The sequence below is a fragment of the Microtus oregoni genome, unplaced genomic scaffold (genome assembly GCF_018167655.1).
Source record: "Microtus oregoni isolate MIOR12 unplaced genomic scaffold, Mior012 000027F_ref0000203, whole genome shotgun sequence".
Taxonomy (NCBI): domain Eukaryota; kingdom Metazoa; phylum Chordata; class Mammalia; order Rodentia; family Cricetidae; genus Microtus; species Microtus oregoni.
The window spans coordinates 83,245-96,975 of record NW_024543086.1 but is presented as its reverse complement, the minus strand read 5'-3'; positions in this window follow the sequence as shown (position 1 = coordinate 96,975).

Sequence of the window (13,731 nt, the reverse complement as noted above, 5' to 3'; positions counted from 1 at the left end):
GTGCACCGCCTGTGTGGCTAGTGTAAATAATATAGTCAAGCATAACAGAATTCTAAGACTAGCTAACACTAACGGAGGACCCAGAAAAGGGAAAAAGCCATCTTAACCATGATGGCTACTCAAAGGTCACTTGAAAGATATTGTTTATCTCTTTATGCAAATCACAAATTTGTCCTTTAATAGAATGAGGGAAATCTGATACATGAAAGCAACACATGGCAAGAAATTGTTGACAATCAAAATTATGCTTGACCAACAAATAATCTATAGGAGCTTTATTTTGTAAAACCATGGCTCTCAGTTTGCCCATCTTCTAGCTAATTTCTGCTAATATTTTTGCTATAATATTAATGATTTTACTAAACATACACACGAATTTTTATAAATATTTATTATTATTTAGTTATGAATATAATGGTCTGCCTGCATGTACTCCTTCAGGCCAGAAGAGGGCACCAGATATCATTACAGATGGTTGTGAGCCACCATGTGGTTCCTGAGAATTGAACTCAGGAACTATGGAAGAGCAGCCACTGCTCTTAACGGCTGAGCCATCTCTCCAGTATGCCGCTTGTTTTATTTTCTTGTTTTTACATCCTAACCAAAGTTTCCCCTCCCTCCTTCCCAGGTCTTCCTCCCCTTCCCACATCCACCCCTCCACAGTTTCTCTTCAGATACAGTCAGGTATCCCATGGATATCAGTCAGCCATGGTATATCAAGTGCAGTGAGAACAGGCACGTCCTCTCCCATCAAGAAGAAATGCGGCAATCAGACAGGAGAAATGGGTTCCAGAATCAGGCAACAGAGTTAGAGACCCCTGCTCTCTCTGCTTGGAGTCCCATAGGAAGACCATGTTACACAACTGTAATATATATGCAGAGGGCCTAGGTCAGTCCCATGCAGGCTCCCTAACTGTCACATACAGGCTATTTTTGAGACCTCTCTGTATTCTAGAAATCATTCCTGGGACTGGTCATAAAAAAGCTGTCGTGGATGCAACCATTACAGGATGCAGTAGATGCAAAGAATCATCACAACTCTGAGGAAGAGCTCTTGATTCCATTGACCGACTGCAAAGATTTATCAAACATAATGGATGTAACGCGGCCTGTATCCCACATAAGCCTTTATGATCCTCAGGAAGGGCAGTATATGTAGCATTTTCCCAAAGGCGGTTGTTACCAGAGAAAACCGTATGATTGGAGGTGGAATAAGAATAAAGAGGAATACAAGCACATTTAAAGCATAAATGATGCTATTTTTTAAAAAAAAAACACCATTGACAGAAATATCAGGGGAAGCCCCGTGGATATGGGTGCAGGTGGACTCTAATGCATATGAGTAATTCCTAAGCCATACAAAAAAATTTAAGAGCCCAGGAGTAGATGGGTCGGTCTCCTCTGGTGCAAAAAGATGACTCTAGTTGTCTGCTATGTGCCAAGTGAAGCCAGAGGTTATTTTTGAAACCATTAGTAACAGATAGAGTTATTCTGGGTACAATGGTATCGGTACATCAGATACTCCTTTGCTCATCTTCATACAACCATAATTTCCATTATCAGAGCTTTCTGAAGAGTACCTAATTATGCCTAAATCTACGTTATTGCATTTGGATTAATTAATTAGATTAGTTCAACCAAAATAGCCTCCATTCATGTGACTCAATATTTCTATAATATCTTTTTCCAGACAATTGATCCTGAGGGGGGAAAAAAGCAATCCTTAGTATGGCAAAACAACAATGTACTGTCTCCTATTACAGGAGTGCCTTTTATTGCCCCCATAAAAGACATATGGGTTCTGCACTGACAAGTGGAGAATTAACGTATAATATGATCGGTAAGCATAAGAGCATCATTTTTGTGTCAATAGCATTGTGTCCTTGTTGTCTCCCCAAGGTCTTGATTTGATAGGTCAAAATCTTTATGTATCCCCAGGTCATCAACTTACTCTTCTCTTGGGTCATCTCCCTCAATGAGTTTGTCATCTACCTTCAGATGCTTCCTTTGTCCAATGGTTGCTGGGATGTTGTCCTGTTTGGGGGCAGCAGAACAGAAGCCATCTGGAACTTCATTCATTTTGGGGGAAGTAAAAACAGTAACCTCAACCTGATCTTAAAAGAACTCCAGCCCTTTCTATTGACTAGTTTCTAGATATTTTCATTTAACATATAGTTTAGGATGTGTCTCCTTTAGGACAAAAATTCTTTGGGGCAGCAGCAGAAGTATTGTCTTTTAAAGTGAAAAAGACTAAAGCCAGCATGGTTAAATGTGGGGAGGGGAGGCTAGATGTATGTTAAATGTATGTGGGGATTAAATGTATGTTAAATGTAGGGTTAAATGTACGTGAAGATTTCACTGGGTTTGTATACCCTCTTTCTATTTTTAAAACTTCCTGTTTAAGTATTTGATGGTGTTTTCCCATACAGTTTATCCTTGTGGATTGTAAGGGATTCCAGTAACATGATTAACAATCCATAAATTGCAAAATTTCTTAAAGCGTTTTCTAGTATAAGCAGCACCAACATCAGTTTTTAGTTATAGTGGGAGTCCTAGAAAGAAAAAGGTGTCTAGTAAATGACAATAGCATCATGGGTTATTTCACCCCGGTGAGTGGAAGCAACAACCGTATTAGAGAAGTATCAAGTGCTACATGACCGTATTTTAAACGTTTGTCTAACGTGATTGGTTTTAACGTGCCAGTATTAATTCTGCCAGCAGAGGGCAGTCGTGTGAAAGAACAAGATGGTCTGTCCAGCTTGCTCGAGGAAAAATGGTTGTACCTGTAAGGATTTTGCATTTTGATAAAGTTCATGAGACTTTTGAATATACTGAAAATAAAGCATTAGAGGTGAGGAGGGGGCAGCACATCGGCTTGAACAAAAGAGGATGTTAATGGACCCGGTAGATTAGAATGAGCACAAAAAGAGTTATGAAAAAATATTGAGACTGTTGTCTCATAGACATCTGAAGGGAGAGATACAACAGTGAAATAACATTTGTAGTGGGGTTGGGTTTAAATTTGAAGTTTCTAAAAGAGAAACAGTCTTAGAACAATTTTCAGAGTTGGTTAAAATATTCAGTTGGCAAACAGAGAGACTGGTCATTTCCCAGCCGCCTGGACGTGAATAATCAATCACATAGAAACTATATGAATTACAATACTGTTTGACCAATAGCTTATGCATATTTCTAGCTAATTCTTACATCTTAAATTAACCCATTTCTATTCATCTGTGAATCACCACAATGCTGTGGCCTACTGGTGAGGTTCTGGCTGGCAGCTGGCGACTTTCTCCTTTGGCAGCTACATGGCAGCTCTCTGACTCCACCTACTTTCTCTCTATCTCTCTGTTCAGATTTTCCACCTGGCTATACTCTACTAAACCATTGGCTGAAACAGCTTCTTTAATCACCAATGGCAGTAAAACATATCTATAGCATACGGAACAGAATCCCACATCATTCAGTGACTGAGAGATACCTAGTAACAACTGATTGATTACGGTGAGTTCAAACTGTTGAGGTGTACAACCAGGACTTGGCACAACCTACTTTTGTGGAAGGTGTAGAATTTGTATATAAAAACACAAGTTCCGGGCTGGAGAGATGGCTAAGAGGTTAAGAGCATTGCCTGCTCTTCCAAAGGTTCTGAGTTCAATTCCCAGCAACCACATGGGGGCTCACAACTATCTATAATGAGATCTGGTGCCCTCTTCTGGCCTGCAGGTATGCACACAGACAGAATATCGTATACACAATAAATAAATAAATAAATATTTTTTTTTAAAAAAACACAAGTTCCTTGTCCTTATGAAGATCCATCTGTAGAAGCATTATAAATAATTTCTATAGGATTTTTAGATGTAATTTTAGGTATCTAAATATAATGGGGTATCATTAAAAGTTTTTTTTCTTTTCACAATTTTTTAAATCAATTCTTCGGGAATTTCACATCATGCACCCCAATCTCACTCATTTCCCAGTCTTTCCATGTCTGCCCTCTTCCCTTGTAGTGTATCCTCACAAAAGAAACTAATAATAAATAAAGAATAATGATAGCAATGAAAACATTTCACTCCTCCATCTCTTCCCACCTCTCAATTACCTATTCCTTTGTCAAGTGGCCTTGGGAGCTGCAGTGGGTCATGCAGCATACCAAACAGCTTTTCTTGCAAATGTTGCGATGCCTTTGGCTTCTGGTGCACCATCAATACTGGACGTATTGATGAAGAAACGTCTCTTGGATGTCCTGCTGTTGCCCTGAGTTATGGAGATCCTGAGACTATGATTCTATAGAACCAGTCCCTTCACACTCTCCAGCAGCTCACAAAAGCTGTAGATGTACAGGTGGGCCAACTCAAAGACCTGGATGTGGCCTGGGTTGGCAGCTGAGTTGGTCAGTCTGGACCTCCACTGGGACGACTCGTTTCAGGTGAGGGTCAGGACCAGCTCTCCTGTTGCAGCAGCCTGAGTTGAGGAGCAGTTCTTCGAGGGCTGCCAAAGGTTAAGACCAAATCTTCCATGCATGCGCCATTGGAGCTAGTTCTCCAGGAGGGGGGTGAGGATGCAGCTCTTCCATTGAGGTGCCCAGCAAGGGGCAGGACCTGATGCCCTGGCCACTGGGGCCAGCTCTCCCAAGGTCCGTGGTAGTAAAATGACCAACAGACATCAACACAGACCAAGGCTACAGTAGAACCACGGACCCAGACAGGGCCCTCGATCGCAGCTCAGGCCCAGACATCACCATGGCCCTGGGTGCAGCTCAGAATATTTGTATCAGTATGATCCTGGAGACAGCATGGCTCTTGGATACCAATGTGGCCTCAGGTGGTGGCCCAGACCCTGGGCATCAGCACGGCCTTTGGTGGTAACACGGCCCATGAACCTCAACACAGATCCCAGCTGTGATAGGGCCATGGACCCAGACACGAACCTTGACTGCAGCTTAAGCCCTGACTTCCTCTGGGTCTCTGGGTCTGCAGATTGCAGCATGATTTTTTTTTTAAAGTTAATAGCCACTTATAAGAGAGTACATACCATGTTTGTCTTTTTGGATCTGGGTTACCTCACTCAGGATGAGCCTGCTAGTTCCATCCACTTGCCTGCAGATTTCATGATTTTTTTATTGATTTTTATTGAGCTCTACATTTCTCTCTGCTTCTCTCCCTACCTCTTCCTTCCCCCCCTCAACTCTTCCCCCAAGGTCTCCATGCTCCCAATTTACTTGGGAGATCTTTTCTTTTTCTATTTCCCATGTAGATTAGATCTACATAAGTCTCTCTTAGTGTCCTCATTGTTGTCTAAGTTCTCTGAGATTGTGGTTTGTAGGCTGGTTTTCTTTGCTTTATGTTTAAAAACCATCTATGAGTGAGTACATGTGATAATTGTCTTTCTGTGTCTGGGTTACCTAACTCAAAATAATGTTTTCTAGCTCCATCCATTTTTATGCAAAATTCAAAATGTCATTATTTTATCTGCTGTGTAGTACTCCATTGTGTAAATGTACTACATTTTCCTTATCCATTCTTCGATCGAGGAGCATTTAGGTTGTTTCCAGGTTCTGGCTATGACAAACAAAGCTGCTATGAACATGGTTGAGCACATGTCCTTGTGGCACGATTGAGCATCCTTTGGATATATACCCAAAAGTGGTATTATGGGTCTTGAGGAAGGTGGTTTCCTAATTTTCTGAGAAACCACCACACTGACATCCAAAGGGGTTGTACCAGCTTGCATTCCCACCAGCAATGCAGAAGTGTTCCCTTTTCCCCACAACCTCTCCAGCATAAGTTGTCATCAGTGTTTTTAATTTTGGCCATTCTTACAGGTGTAAGATGGAATATCAGAGTTGTTTTGATTTGCATTTCTCTGATGACTAAGGATATTGAACATTTCCTTAAGTGTCTTTCAGCCATTTTAGATTCCTCTGTTGAGAGTTCTCTGTTTAGGTCTGTACCCCATTTTTTATTGGATTATTTGCTCTTTTGATGACCAATTTCTTGAGTTCTTTGTATATTTTGGAGATCAGACCACTGTCTTATGTGGGGTTAGTGAAGATCTTTTTCCATTCTGTAGACTGTCATTTTATCTTGTTGACTGTGTCCTTTGCTTTACAGAAGCTTTCAGTTTCAGGACGTCCCATTTATTAATTGTTTCTCTCAGTGTCTGTGGTGCTGGGGTTATATTTAGAAAGTGGTCTCCTGTGCCAATGTGTTCAAGTGTATTTCCCACTTTCTCTTCTATAAGGTTCAGTGTGGCAGGCTTTATGTTGAGGTCTTTGATCCATTTGGATCAAAACTTGAGTTTTGTGCACAGATTTCATGATTTTTTAAACAACTGAGTAATAAACAGTTGAGGGATGTCTGGGTTGTTCCATTTTCTGGCTGTTAGGAATAAAGCTGCTATGAACATAGTTGAGTCCTTGTGGTAGAATGAAGCGTCATTTGGATATATACCCAAGAGAGGTATAGCTGGATCCTGAGATAGATTAAGTCCCAATTTTCTGAGGAACGTTCATATTGATTTCCATGGTGGCCCTACAAGTTTGCACTCCCACTAGCAGTGAAGGAGTGTTCTCCCTTGCTCCACATACTCAATAGTACGAGCTGCCACTTGTGTCAGATAGAATTTCAGAGTTGTTTTGATTTGAATTTCCCTGATAGCTAAGGTTGAACATTTCTTTGAGTGCTTCTTGACCATTTGAGATTCCTCTGTTGAGAATTCTCTGTTTAGATCTGTACCCCATTTTTTATTTGAATTATTTGGTTTGCTGATGTCTAGTTTCTTTTATTCTTTATGTATTTTGGATATCAGCCCTCTGTCAGGTTGGAGAAAATCTTTTTCCATTATGTTGACTGCCATTTTTTCCTGTTCAGAGTGTTCTTTACCTTACAGAAGCTTTTCAGTTTAATGAGGTACCATTTATTCATTGTCAACCTTAGTACCTGTGCTACTGGTGTTTTGTCCCCTATGTCAATGCATTCAAAGCAATTCTCTATTTTCTATTCTACCAGGTTCAGCTGTTCTGCTTTTGTGCTGAGGTCTTTGATCCACCTGGACTTGAATTTTGTACAACATGATAAATATGGATTTATTTACATTCTTCTACTTGCAAACATCCAGTTGGAACAGCACCATATGTTGAAGATACTTTCTTCTTTTTTTCCATTGTATATTTCTGGTTTCTTTCTCAAAAATCAGGTTCCTTAGGTGTGTGGATTTAAGTCTGGGTCTTCGATTTGATTCCATTGATCAGTCCATCTGTTTTTATGCCAATAGCATGCAGTTTTTATTACTATTATTCTGTAATACAGCTTGAAATCAGGGATGGTGATACTGAAAACAAAGTGTGTTCTTTTATGTTTGGGTGAAAAGAAAAAAGATAAAGTCCTTTAAAAAAATAAAGAAAAAAGTTGGGTGTGGTGGCACACACCTTAATCCTGACACTTAGGAGGCAGAGGCGGGTGCATCTCTATCAATTCGACAGCCTGGTCTACAAAGTGAGTTCCAGGACAGCCAAAGATACACAGAGAAACTGTGTCTCAAGAAACCAAAAATTAAAAAGAAAAAAAAAAGAAGAGAATCTGGATATTGTGTGTTATTGTGTTGTCTTTGAATTGTTTGATGGCTAAGGAAGGAACAACAGCTGCTAAAAAAAATTTTGAATATCAATGTTGCTGGATTAATCCAACATATGTACTTTGAAAATGTTTTGACTTTAAAATATATGTCAAAATATATGCTACTTTGGAGAAAAGGTTTTGCTTTTGTTTCCACAGGAAATTACAGGATTCATTCCAGGTTAAGAAAAAGCAGGTTTGAGCAAGGAAGACTCCTTCCCCAAGAAATCTCCAGTTGTTGCATTGAAAGAGTCACTTGTTGGTTCTCAGTTGCTTAGCCCTGAAATAATCATACAGAAATTGTATTAATTAAATCATTGCTTGGCCCATTAGTTCTAGCTTCTTCTTGGCTAACTCTTACATATTAATTTAACCCACTTCTATTAATCTGTGTATGGCCACGCAGCTGTGGCTTACCAACTAAAGTTCCAGCATCTCCAGCGGAGTTACATGGCATCTCTCTGACTCCACCCTTCTTCCTCCCAGCATACAGCCTAGCTTTCCCCACCTAGTTCTGTTCTTCCCTGCCATAGGCTCCCAGCAGTTCTTTATTCATTAACCAATAAAAGCAACGCATAGACAGAAGGACCTCCCACACCATCTGATAGGAGCCAATGGCCCAGATGTCTAAGTTCTATATCCAGAACTGATTCAAGACTGCTGGATGAGATGATCAAGCCTTACAGAATATTCTAGTCAGGACTTGATCATAATTCTAAATTTTCTGTAGGTCCCCGTAAGATTATCAGCGCCCGCAACCAGCAGGAAGTATCCTCGAAAACTATGCCCACATTCCTCCCCCCCCAAAAAATGGATTATGGATGTTTGTTTAGAGTGTTGGTTACAAGTTGTTATGGATAATGCTCAGGAAAAAAGCTAAACAAAGGAGATTAGATTCAGAGTTTTTGTTTTGAAAAAAAGGGTGGGAAGTGCAGTGGGACAATGATCTACCCTATAAAGATTTGTCACTTGTATTGCTTTAATAAAATGCTGATTGGCCAGTAGCCATGCAGGAAGTATAGGCAGGGCGACCAGGCAGGAAGCATAGGTGGGGCAACCAGAACAGGAGAATTCTGGAAAGAGGAAAGTCACAATCTGTAGTTGTCACAGAAGAAGCCAGACACAGAGGAAGCAAGATGAGAATGCCTCACTGATAAAAGGTATCAAGTCAACGTGGCTAATACAGACAAGAATTATGGGCTAATTCAAGATGTAAGAGTTAATAAGAAGCCTAAGCTAACAGGCCAACCAGTTTATAATTAATGTAGACCTCTGTGTGTTTCTTTGGTACTGAACAGCTGCGGGATCAGGCAGGACAGAACCTCTGTCGATAGTGCTTTTTCTTTCTTAAATCTTTTTCAAGGCTCACAGAGTAGTGGATGCCACCAACAACAACCATCCTCAAGGCTACAGAGTAGCAGGATGCCACCACCGACATTTCTCATGATGGAAGTCAGCGGATTGAGCCAAGTTAGAGAGAGAAAACACACAGAAGGAATGACAGAGTCTTTTCCAAATGGAAGTCAACTATGAACTACATTCTGCTGCGGAAGGTGCAAACCGCAGAAGCCATGGCTAAGCTAGCACTGAGGTGAGGTTGACTATCTAGCCATGACTTCCTGCAAGTGGCATTTACAATGTGCTATGTAAAATAAATTGTTTTTAAAGCTGAGCGGACAAGAGTGAGAAGCATACCAGGTGGAAGCACATGTATGTAACGTCATGGGAGAGTGGCTTCTATATGACCATTTGTTTTCTCTGTGTCCTTCACTGCCCGCTGTCCCCCGTGTCCTTCACTGCCCGCTGTCCCCCGTGTCCTTCACTGCCCTCTGTCCCCCGTGTCCTTCACTGCCCGCTGTCCCCCATGTCCTTCACTGCCCACTGTCCCCCGTGTCCTTCACTGCCCGCTGTCCCCTGTGTCCTTCACTGCCCGCTGTCCCCCATGTCCTTCACTGCCCGCTGTCTTCCATGTCCTTCACTGCCCGCTGTCCCCCGTGTCCTTCACTGCCCGCTGTCCCCCATGTCCTTCACTGCCCGCTGTCCCCCATGTCCTTCACTGCCGCTGTCCCCCGTGTCCTTCACTGCCTGCTGTCCCCCGTGCTATTTCCTTGTTGCACTTTGGATGCAGTATTACAATCCCTGCACCTAAGGACCACGCTACCAGAAAATTTGTGGTCAGACTTAAACTTTCATGGCTACTATAATATTTAGGACTACTTGGAAATGGCAGTAGTAAGCAGGTCAGTGTAACTAAGTAATCCATTAGTAGGCCATTTTCTAGAAAATGATTTAATGTAATAAAGTATTTCAAATCAATAAGGGCATTAGTGAGTAAAAGTTAACTGATAATCAGTTATTTGGAGGGGAAGGAACTATATATTTTAAGATAAGTTCTAGAAAGATTGTTTAAATTTCATGGTTTAAAAGCACATAACAAATGCTTTTATGTTCTTTAAAAAAACATGGAGTCTAGTTGCCCTCCCTTTGAGGGTGACCTTGCCTTACTGACTCATTCCTAAACATTACTATATTAGTTATTTTCCTATTGCTGTAATAAAACATCATAACCAAAGCAGCTTACAAAAAGAAAGCATTTAATTGGGCTTATGGTTTCAGGGAACTGAGAGTCCGTCACACAAGGCAGCCTGGCACCAAGCCGCAGGCATGGTGGATGGAACAGCTGAGTACTCATACTTTGGTCTGCAAGCAGGAAGCAGAGAGGCACACTAGAGATGGCCCAAGTTTTTGAAACCTCGGAGCCCAACCCTGGTTGCACACCTTCTCCAACAAGGCCATATCTAGTCAAATGGTGCCTTGTAGGTGCCGTGAGAGCATCCTCATCCTTTCCAAATAACCACCAACTGGGAACCAAGTACTCAAACAACCAAGCCTCTGGGGGTCATCCTCATTCAAAGCACCACAGCTTCAAAGACTTGGGTGTAAAAAGCTCTGGATGTTTTTCTTTACCTTTTCTCGCATCATTTGTTATCATTACATAGGGATGCTCCACTAGAACTGTGGAGGGGCCCACATTGTCAGCGGCCACATATGTGAACCTGTTTGGTAATGGGTCCATCCAACTCAAATGGATCCCATGAGAGACCTTGAGTCAGAACCACTCGGTGAAGGGGAGCAGGGCGTATATCAGCAAAGGACACTGTATACCTGGATATAAATGTCATAAATGTGACTATAAAAATAATGTGCGCTAAGTTCCTGACCAAAAGAAACATTATAAAACAATAAGTCCTTTTATGTTATCAGTCTTTGTGGACAATTTGATATATGTGTGTGTGTGTGTGTGTGTGTGTATATATATATATATATATATATATATATATATATATATATATATATATAGAAAAGGACCTTTCAGCTCTCATGGAAAATTCTCATGCTGCTTGAGCTTAGATTTCACCAGCTCATGTAACAAACAAAGCCACACTGACCATATTACTGAATGATTCCAGCTTTGGTTTCAATGTTAAATGTGGTCCTAGGGAACCCCCCATTTTTTTGAGGTGCTATGGCTTTGAATATACTATCAGTGTCCACCAGATATCCACAGCACCTCTTGTTGGCAGCCTCCTTTGCAGTTATAATGAATGAATCTGTATAGCTTGGCTGGGCCAGAAAGATGCAGATGTCACTAATAGACCCAAATCTTAAAATCTATACCACAGGGTCAGGGGATCCTGAAGAGGTAGCTTAGCAGTTAAGAGCACTTGCTCTTCTCTTCCAGAGACCAAGGTTTTTTTCCCAGTACCCTCATCAGACGACTTAAAACCACTAGTAATTCAGCTCTGGGGGTCCTAGGTCCCTTTTCTGACCTCTGTGGGCACTGTACATATGCAATTCACATACAGTCAAGCAGGCACACACATACACACAGGTCAATAAAAGTAAAAATGTAATGATTAATCAGAAGTATACGATGGAACCTTCCAGCCTCCTCTTCCTCTGCAGTGGTAACTCCAGGTGAAATACCTGCGGGACAAAAGAAGGAAGAAATTTACTTCAACTGAAAATTGTATGAGACTGATAAATCTTGGATTATGCCTCTGGAGTGGAAGGTTCAGTTGTTACTTCAATCAAGTCAGATCCATCCTGACTACCCCTTCCTAGGATCTTTGAAGGGTATTTTTCAAGGCCAGGGCCAATTCAATGTGTGTGTGTGTGTGTGTGTGTGTGTGTGTGTGTGTGTGTGTGTGTCTAGATGGCTATCTCATTCAGTTTAGTGTGTGTGTGTGTGTGTGTGTGTGTTCTAACTCAGAGTCCTGTGCATGCAATACAAGCTTTCTCTTACTGAGCTACAGCTCCACCCACCTCCAGCCCACTAGAATGCTTTAAGCAGACAGTTCACTTCTAGAGTTTTTGGGATCCTGGCACTCACCATACTGACTCAGATGTGGACCTGTAGCCTGACCAAAGCAAGCCATGATATTCCACAATCCTTGGAAATTAAAAGACTAGTCTACCACTGAGTACTCTAGATACCTATAGACCCTGCATAATTTCATAAGATGATCCCTAAAGAGGACAACACACACCAACACACATATCCATGTATGCACACAATCATTTGCAGGGGGCAGGGGGAGTCCTTGACTTCATCTCCTGTTCAATTAGCCCTGTCTAAAGCAGCACTTTGAAGTTCTTGGGAACTGTCCTTTCTCCTCCCAGGGGATAAACAGAGGTGATGTGATGTGGGATTCCCCTCTGTATGTTGTGATTAGCATTGATTAATAAAGAAACTGCTCTGGACCTATAGCAGGGCAGAAAAGAGTTAGGTGGGGAAAACTAAACTGAATGCTGGGAGAAAGAAGGCAGAGTCAAGAGACGCTATGTAACCAGCCACCAGAGGGGAAAGACGTGAGTTGCCAGCTGGAACCTTGCCTGTAGGCCACAAATCTCATGGTAAAATATAAAATAATAGAAAGGGGTTAATTTAATATGTAAGAGCTTGCTAGGAATATACTATAGTGATCGGTCAAGCAGTGATTTAATTAATACAATTTCTGTGTGGTTAATTTGGGTGTCTGGGAGGCCAGGAAATGAACAAGCAGCCTCCTACAACAGTGATGAACTTCTCTCAGGGAGAAAGAGAGTTGGGGAGGACAAATACTGTCCTCAGAAACATTAGTTAATTTCTATGATGTTTGTTACATAGCAGTTCCTGGTTTTTAAAAATATTTAATATTTATTTATTTATGCATTGGTGTTTTGCCTGCACATTTGTCTGTGTGAGGGTGCCATAGTCCCTGGAAGTGGAGTTAAAAAATAGTCATGAGCCACCATGCGGGTGCTGGGAATTGAACCCAGGTCCTCTGGAAGAGCAGCTAGTGCTCTTAACCACTGAGACATCTCTCCAGCCCAGCAGTCCTTGCTTTAAGGGTCTCACATATATTAATGTAATCTTTAAAGCAGCTAATATTATTGTCTGTTTTGCAGATGGTGAAACCGAGACTCAGAGTGGTTAACAGCCCGAGTCTATACAGTTGTGTGGTCACAAAAGAAACCCAGAACCCAACAGAGACAGAAAAGAAATACTTTGGACCTGGGTCGTTTTTCAAGAGTTCTTCCTTCAAATTCGGAAAACAAAGGTCAACTACTCTAAAAACAGAAGTCATAATTACATGTATTTGTTTATGTGTATATGTATGTGTGAATATGTGTGCCATGGCATACCATGTGTGGAGGCCAGAGGACAACTGTCAAGAGTCTGTTCTCTCCTTCCATCATGTGAGTCCAGGAATCCAACTCAGATCATCCATCGCGCTGAGTAGCAAGCACTTTTGCCCACTGAAATAGCTCACTGGCCCAGGACAACTTCTTTAACTTCCTATCTCCTGTGTTAGTCCATGTGTACAAGTTCAGTTGTCTTCCTTTATAAAGACTCTGCCCCCTTCATAAAATGACAGCTGATAGCAAGAATCGGCAAGGAAAAGGCTGTGTGTGGCCCCTGTGGAAGGTAGCGTGGAAAGCTGCTCCTTCCTTTTAGACCTTTGTTCCGGGACCTGCCCTTCAAAGCTTGATAGCAAGCTTCTAAGTCCAGCCCACTCTCCCCTCCCCAGGTCAACATTGCCATCTGTCACACGCTCTGCACACC